This window comes from Drosophila navojoa, chromosome X, assembly GCF_054131105.1.
Source record: "Drosophila navojoa isolate 15081-1374.11 chromosome X, UAZ_NAV_1.0, whole genome shotgun sequence".
Taxonomy (NCBI): domain Eukaryota; kingdom Metazoa; phylum Arthropoda; class Insecta; order Diptera; family Drosophilidae; genus Drosophila; species Drosophila navojoa.
The window spans coordinates 6,015,356-6,023,693 of record NC_142895.1 but is presented as its reverse complement, the minus strand read 5'-3'; the positions used below and the strand labels follow the sequence as shown (position 1 = coordinate 6,023,693).

General features: G+C 42.5%; 1 long non-coding RNA gene across 1 annotated transcript; it reads left to right on the top strand.

Annotated features, from left to right (window-relative positions):
• The first annotated feature begins 1,559 nt into the window (after positions 1-1,559).
• On the top strand, positions 1,560-2,388 carry LOC149090544 (uncharacterized). The gene is made up of 4 exons (XR_016197319.1): positions 1,560-1,716; positions 1,807-1,846; positions 1,915-1,979; positions 2,031-2,388. It is a non-coding gene; the product is annotated as an uncharacterized LOC149090544 (long non-coding RNA).
• Positions 2,389-8,338: the final 5,950 nt, after the last annotated feature.

The following is an 8,338-nucleotide window of genomic DNA, read 5'->3' as shown; positions in this document are numbered from 1 at the left end:
TGTTGAGGCAACCCTCGAAGCACTGGAGTCCCCACTCAATGCCTGTGACCCAACTGAATAGCTGAATAGCCCATCCGATTTGCGGGGCTGAGCAGCTCGGCCTCGGCCTCGGCCTCGGCTTGGGCATATAATTTGCAAAAAATTAACAACTCAAAGGTAGATCCCGAAAGCCAAACTAAGGACTCGCACATTATTTATTAATCCGTTGCTTCCAGGCGCAAATCTTGCCGGCGGAATAATTGAAATTGTGATTAATATGCACATAACATAAATTCAAATAGTGCAGACAGTAAAACGTTTACGAAGGGGCAGAGACTGAAGGAGTGCATAGAGAGCACAGATAGATATAGATAAAGAGAGAGAGAGAGAGAGAGAGAGAGAGAGAGAGACTGAGGTGAATATGTGAAAGTATAAAGAAAGGAAGAGTGAGTGAGTAAGAGTGTATGTGTTTGTGTGTGTGCGTGCGTGTGTGTGTGTGTGTCAAAGGGCAATCCAATTGCCAGCTAGATGATATCTTGATAGGGCAACATATTAAATGGTCATAAATAAAAGCAAACTATAAACAATAAGAGCGGGCAATAAATGGGGGCGGGGCAACAAAAGGGTATTGCCGTGTCGGCTAGACATTCGCTCGGCGTTTTTCCCGCTCGTCGCTTTTCAACAAAATTTCTCTTAATTAAGCGCCGTCTGTTTTATGGACGCCAATTTCCTCGAAACAAAACAGGCGAAGAAAAACTTGTGCCGAAATTTATGAAAATGACTTTGCCCAAAATAAATAAAAAGGGGGAAAAGGCGCGCTAAGGCGAGAAATTTCGGATATGTAGGTGTTCGGCCAGCCAGGCAGGCGATGGGCGATGGGCGTCGTCTGGGCGTTGACCAACAAACTAATCACAATAATCACACTGAAATAAAATTAATAAAAATGCGTGGCCCGTCGGCACGACAGGCAACATTTAAGAACATAAATAAAAATTAGCAAAATCCAACAACAACAACAAAGACTAAGCAAATGGCAAAAAGTCGAGGCGGTGCGAGCTGCAGTTGGACACAGACCGGGGCCAGGGCTTGGCTCTGTGGCTCTGTAATAAAAGCCACAAATATAAAGAAATTACACAAGCTGCTGGCCGGAGTTGTTCCTTTGCCAGCCGCACACCAGAGCACTAACACTTACACACACACACACACACACGCACACACATTCACGGCGGAAAAGTTAAAGCAGCTGGCGAATAAACGAAAAACTAATAAAAAGCCTTTGACCAACTCGACGCAACAAAAATATGAACGCAGCGCGTAAATGACCCAGGACCCAGGATCCAGGACCCAGGACCCAGGACCCAAAACCCCGACCCAAACTCCCCCAACCAAGCTGCTCACCTGGCGCCTAATGACGACGATGGCAGCGTCTTTGGCTCCACTTGCTCTAATTGCAGTCAACGAAACTTCCGATCATAAAAATAATTAACTTTTAGTGTAAAATGCCAGCAAATGGAAATGAAACAAATAAGAAGACTCGAATAAAGATTGCTCGACTAGCAGATACCCTGCACTCTGCCAGCTGATATTCTAATGAGTCTGCAAACTATGCCTGCTCAGCATCAAAATATCTAGTAGTCCGCTTGTTTGCTGTCAAATATCTTGAAATAGATTTAAATGTGTTGTAAAAATCATTAGTCTTACGATAAAATGGAAAGGCGAGATTCGGAAATTGAATCGGTAAGTCTTTTTTATTTTTTATTTGTTTTTATTTTTTTTTATATTTTTTTCTTTCATTTTTCAATATTAACTGTATGTGAATTAATTTAGCTTGAAGGCGCAATGGCTTCTCCTGTCAAGAATGTGTGACGTAAGTGTTAGATATTTACATTAATTTATATTCATACATTTAGGTGCTATATATACACATACTTTCAGCTGTCGTCGCTTCTTTGGCTCTACCTATTCTAGGGCCAGACTCCGAAGCACCGAAACGTCCGCCTGTAAGTTTTCCTTCTTGTATCAATGCGCCAGCTATTGATTCTCGTTTGCAGTGTCGTCCACGTAAGAATCAGTCGGACTCGGTGTCAAAGAGTGAAGAAAGTGTCAATAACAAAGATGTGATAGCAAAAGTGTTGCGACGGTGTATGAAGAAGCACAACAAGATGGTGCCCACTATCAATAATGGGTTCGATCGCGGTCTGAAGCCAGATTATATCCTAACCGCATTGAAACAGGAAAATGTGTTAGTGCTTGCTGTGAGGTTCAAGCATCGTAGGCTGCCAGAGCTTATAACTGCGCAAGACACTAAGAAGCATGCCCCAAAATTGTATGTTCGATATTTCGTAGACAATTTAGATCATTTTCATTATGAGAGGCCTACATAATATTGTGAAAATCAATCTTCATGAAACTTCGATTATGATTAAAATATGGATACATATGTATGTATTGGCCAAAGCACAAGTCTCTAGTACTTGGAATGCCTTTTACAAAAGTGTTGGTGAGGGAATGGATATAGGGGTGGGGGGTACATTTCAACAAAAATCGAAATTCTTTTAAATTCATATGAATATTCATTTAAAATTTGACGACTCTAGCTTTAAAGATGTGGCAGATATACATATATTGCTGATTTTCGATCATGTTTTTAATCGATAACAAAATAACGAGACAAGTTATCGATTTGCGCGTGGTATACACGGACCAAGGGAAAAATATATATGATATATGATGGATCAAGATAATATAGTGCATAGTGCATCTACTTCATCTACTACTTGTCTTTTCCACACATTCGAGCCAGGTTAAGGCACTGTAAAGTCCTAGTTACAATGGGTTTTTGGTGCATGCCAAGTTCAAAGACTAAGCCCACATAGGCCGTTCGGCTGCTCTGTCGCAAAATCAATTGCAATGCCCAGGCAGCTCATACTTTAAGCCATAAATTTATAACAAACTACAACTTAATCAACTTAAAGACACAAATTGTTGGCCAAAGTCCAAATTCGAAGTCATTTTGCTAACTCGAGGGAACTTTTGGCATAAATTGCACTTAATTTATGCACATTTTGCTGTGGCTGGCCCCTGCCCCTTGGATGAAACAATAATGTTGCAACAAGCTAGTCGCTCTATTGAACAACAAGAACAAGAACAATAATAATAATAATAATAATAATTGACAATATTAATAAGGTTTGCTTCAAGGCCGGGCGATGGTAATAAATCCTGCAGAGGCCATAGATGGAGCAGGAGGTGAATGAGGATGCGGTACTCGAAGATTTAATGGGCGCTCCAGCATGTCCTGCCTGCCTTGCATGTCCTGCATGTCCTGCATGTCCTGGCTGGCTGGCTAGATGGCTGGCAGGCACGTGTTCACTGGCGCGGCCAATTAGTCCTGAAATGCACGAAAAATTTAATTAACATTTTCAAATGCTTTGCATGCCCAGCTCAACTTTCTCACGCACACACTCACACAGCTTCATCTGTGTATATGCATGTAATTTGTCCAACTGTCGTTTAGAGCTTAAGCAGCAACAGCAGCAACAGCAGCAGCAACAGCAGCTCAGATGATTACTCTCTCACCAGTTTCGGCCTTAAGCCCAAAGTTCCCACTCAGCACTGGCCACGCCCCTGCTCCTGCGCCCGCCCTGGCACCTGGCTACACCTGTCGCATATAGTTGCTGTGCAAATTCAATGGAAACTAGTTTTTATGACACATAAACTGTTACATGGCAACAATTGTGCTCTACCCACACACACACACACACACACACACAGTTGCGGTTGCTACGTGCTCTAATACGCCCCAAAGCTTTTGGCCCCGATGTTTGCCCAGCGGTTTTTGGGAGTAAAAAGTTCAAATGCAAAATGAAAATTAAATACAAATGCCAAGTACTCAACTACCAAAAACTGCGCCCAATCTAAATCCCTCCCTCTCTCTCACTGCCTCTGTCACTCTCTCCCTCTCTCGCTCACTCTCTCTCTCTCTCTCTGTCGCTCTTACTCGTGTGTGCATGTGTGACTTTTAGCCAAACGAAATGTTATATTTTGACAAACATTTGTGCCGCCTAAATTTGGTTGAATACACGAAAATGCTCGTTCGTTCTGGTGGCTTTCAGACTCCAGCTCTGTCCCATTACCCCACACTCAGAGTAATCATCTGCATTATCATTATCATCTTCATCATCGTCCAAATTCATGGGGCACTTCGTCGTTGCACTTATGGAGTCAATTTGTTAATCTCAAAGTTTAGTTTTTGCGGCCGGGCCAAGTAATCCAATTGCAATTGGAAGTGTATTGGGTCAAGTGCAAGGTGAACTGCTTGATACTGTGTAATTTGTTGTCATTGTCATTGTCATTGTCATTGTCATTGTCATTGTCATTGTCATTGTCATTGTCATTGTCATTGTCATTGTCATTGTCATTGTCATTGTCATTGTCATTGTCATTGTCATTGTCATTGTCATTGTCATTGTCATTGTCATTGTCATTGTCATTGTCATTGTCATTGTCATTGTCATTGTCATTGTCATTGTCATTGTCATTGTCATTGTCATTGCCATTGCCATTGTCATTGTCATTGTCATTGTCATTGTCATTGTCATTGTCATTGTCATTGTCATTGTCATTGTCATTGTCATTGTCATTGTCATTGTCATTGTCATTGTCATTGTCATTGTCATTGTCATTGTCATTGTCATTGTCATTGTCATTGTCATTGTCATTGTCATTGTCATTGTCATTGTCATTGCTCTCCATCCCAACTATCCTTTCTTCTCACTTAGCCTAACATAATAATCTCACATATTTCTATGCGAAGTTTCCTAAATCTTACAAATCGCAACGCCAAACGTATCTGCGGTTGAGTTCAGATTTACCAAGTGAAGTTTGCAATTGATGGGGTCAGTGCAGACGCTTTATGATTGTCCAGTTCGTTGGTGTTCCCACACACTCACACTCACCCACACTCGAGCGCACATTCTCGTTGTTTGTTTCGCCCAAGACACAGATAAAATTAAAATAGCAACAAAAATAAGTAAAAGAAGAAACTTTACCTTGCCAAAAAGTTTTCCTGTGTGCTCGTCTACTGTAGCTCCCGTTTTCTTGTGCGTGAGTGTGTGCGTGTATGTGTGTCTGTGTGTGTGTGTGTGTGCTTGTTTGCATGTGTCTACTGTACCAGCGAATGAGATTTTGTTAATATTTAAACAAAGGTCGCCGCCATTCGTAATGTTTTTGTTGTAGTTTGTGCTGTTATCGTCCCTTAGGCCTCACAATTTTTCATCTGGCATTGTCTGCTCAAAAATTTGCGCGCTTCTTGGGTACGGGGTCGATGGTGGTGGTGGGGGGCGGGGTCATGGATCTGAATGTGTTTTGTTTTAGTTGCTAGCTCCACCTGCTGCTCGCATCGCCTGTGCCTGATGTCCTTTGTTGTCCTGCTCCTCGAGCAGTGCCGGGCTATGGGTCTTTTATAGTTGTTGCCTGATTTGCTGGCACCATTTCGATGGTATTTCCATCCTCCAAACCTGTGTTCCCACAAACCAAATAGCCCAAAGACATTTGAGAACCCAACCTGCGTTGCTTTGCTTGCATTTCCTTGGAGTCGAATGTGAAGTTCGAGTGGGAAGCTTGGAGTTTCGGTTTATTGGAATGCACAACCATGTAATATTTGTGTTTTGTTTCCCACCTGTCTTTGTCCTCAGCTCTGCTCGAGCTGCGTCATTTGGCTTGGCTTTTATTATTATTATTTTTACGAGCGCGTTTTCTGTTCTTTCATTTTCATTCTCTTTGCGTTGTTGCTGACATTTTTTTTTCTGCTGCTCTTCTTCTTCTTCTTCTTTTTTTCTGTTTTGTCACAATATAATGGAATTTATTTTATGGCCAACAGGTAGAAAATTTGTTGTCCTCCTGCGTTTGGCTAATTTCGCTTTTACTATTGCCCGGCCAAAGGCCAAGGGCCAGAGAGCATCGTATATAAGTATAAGTACGCGCATAATGTTGGCCATATGTTTTTCTCTCTCTCTCTCTCTCTCTCTTTTTTTTTGTCTCTTCTTTCTTTTCCTTTCACTTTTTCCCGCATTTCCTTATGAGAGAGGAGGCGAGTGGGGGAGGGTGGAGGCATGCCTTATGCTGCAATATTTTTTAATGCTCCAGCCGGGGGCGTAAAAGAAAAGCAACAACAACAACAACAACAACAACATGAAGAAACATCGCGACATCCGAAGACAATTAAAATTTATTCAACGCTCTTAAAAGCGTGACGGAAGAAAATATAAACATAAATATGTAATAAGCGAAGCTGGCGCCGAGGCCTCCCCCCCAAAAAAAAAAAAAATAAATAACAACAGCAACAGAGAGAGAAAGAACAGAAAGGGACGCTGCCCTAGGCCTGCCCCGCCCCTCACCTGTGGGCATTATGCGATTTACATTAGCGTGTTAATACAATTAAAAAGTCGGCTCAGGCAGAACAATGAATCTTCTGCTGCCGCTGTCGCTCTCTCTCCCTGCTTGCTCTTCTTCTTCGTGCTGCTTGGCCCACCTGTCAGCAAAATGAAATAAAATTAAAAATGCTTTTATTTTGCGCGCCTATCCCATGGGCCTATCACAATTTCCAGCCGAACTGCGGCCGGACCGAGCCGGCGATGATTAGTTAAAGCCGCAGCTTAAAAATATGTGTTACGGAAATGCTTGAAAATCTGGAAAAGTTTGCGGATCTTTGACTGGAATTAGAGATTATGGAAGCTGCAACGAAATCGCATGCGAACGGAACCTCAAGTGAGCCATCACAGCAATGAAAGCTTAAGGAGTAGCTCTAGATCTCTACATTAAACTTGTATCGGGAATATTTCCAACAGATTTTTGCAAAAATAAACGATATATATATCGGGGGATATTAGAAACTGCACTCTTCGAGAGTGTTCAGGCATGAACATATGAATATACGAAGATCGTATACATGCCTCCGACGCACTCAGCGACTAGCAGGAAGTGCGCTGTGAAAAGATAAGGGTCACATATACGGACTGCATAAATAGACAAATGAAGACCAACCCTTGCAACCCCAGAGTCAGATTACGAAGGAGACGAGCGCTGAGCCTTACAAACTCAGCGATAGGATAAGAATAGCTAATAGACCAACGCGGAGTCTTACACACTCAGCGATAATATAAGAATATGTAATAGCCCAATGCTGAGCCTTACACACTCAGCAATAGATATATTAGATCTAAGGGTTGAAATTATGCATGAGTCTGGGTATATAAGCCCAGGCTCAGAAGAATAAAGATCAATACGAAACTGAACACCATCATAGTCAAGTGTATTCGTTCAGAGAGTATATGAGTCAGTTTAGATACTCTGGGAGTAGTTTGTAGGGTCATTTGAATCATTTACAAATCAGACATAATAAAGACTTGAGGCTCATCTGCACTAAGTCTCGGATTTTTTCAATGATTGAGCTGCATTCTAGAAAAAACATTGCCAGACTATCGTAAGATTGTTCAGCCCCATAGCAGGAATCAGTTTAAGCTAACATAGGGCTGTCTATATTCCCATCCGGCAGCCCTTAAAGGTCACCCACATGCTTCTCTTATACCCTGAACCCAAATCGACTCAGCTCGTCGCGCTGATCAAAAATATATATACTTAATGGGGTCTGCCACGCCTCCTTCTGCCTGTTACGTACCCTGTTTTCCCCTTCTCAATGGGTTCAGGTTATAAGAGAAGGTAGTTGAGCTCATGGCGATTACTCAAATGACGGCTCAGTGCATTTGGCCAGTAACTGGTTAGCAAAGCTTGGCCAAAAAGTTGTTTGCCATTGCGCTCGTCTTACACTGAAGTTGCCGGCCAATCGCTGGCGCTGTTAACTGACAATCGACTTGTGGGCAACACCTTGGCGACCCGTTGCCCCGGCGACGCTCGATGGCCAATTTATGTCTCAGTTTATAGTTGAAAGTTTAGCCAAGTAGAAATAACAACAACAGGAAGAAGGAGGAGAAGATGTAGAAGAAGAAGATGAGCGAGAGCAACTAGGCAAATCGCCATCATCATTTTCATCACATTCCGTTTGGCAGCAGCTCAGATTTCTTCTGGCCGTCGAGCGAACGAAGTGGCCTAAGCAAATATAAATAGAGTCTGTCCATCAGTCAGGCGGGGGCAGCTTGAGAAGTTTCTGACAGAGCGAGCTTTGCTGCTCGCAGATTAATTTGCTTTAGTTTTATTCTCATTCTCATTCGCATTTACTTTCCCCTGCTCCTGCTCCTGCCCCTCTCTCTCTCTCTCTCTTGCTCTTGCTCTTTCATTTTTCTGCTAAGCGCACAATTTAACCTTTGAGCTCTGGCGCTCATCTCTCAACTGCCATCCATCT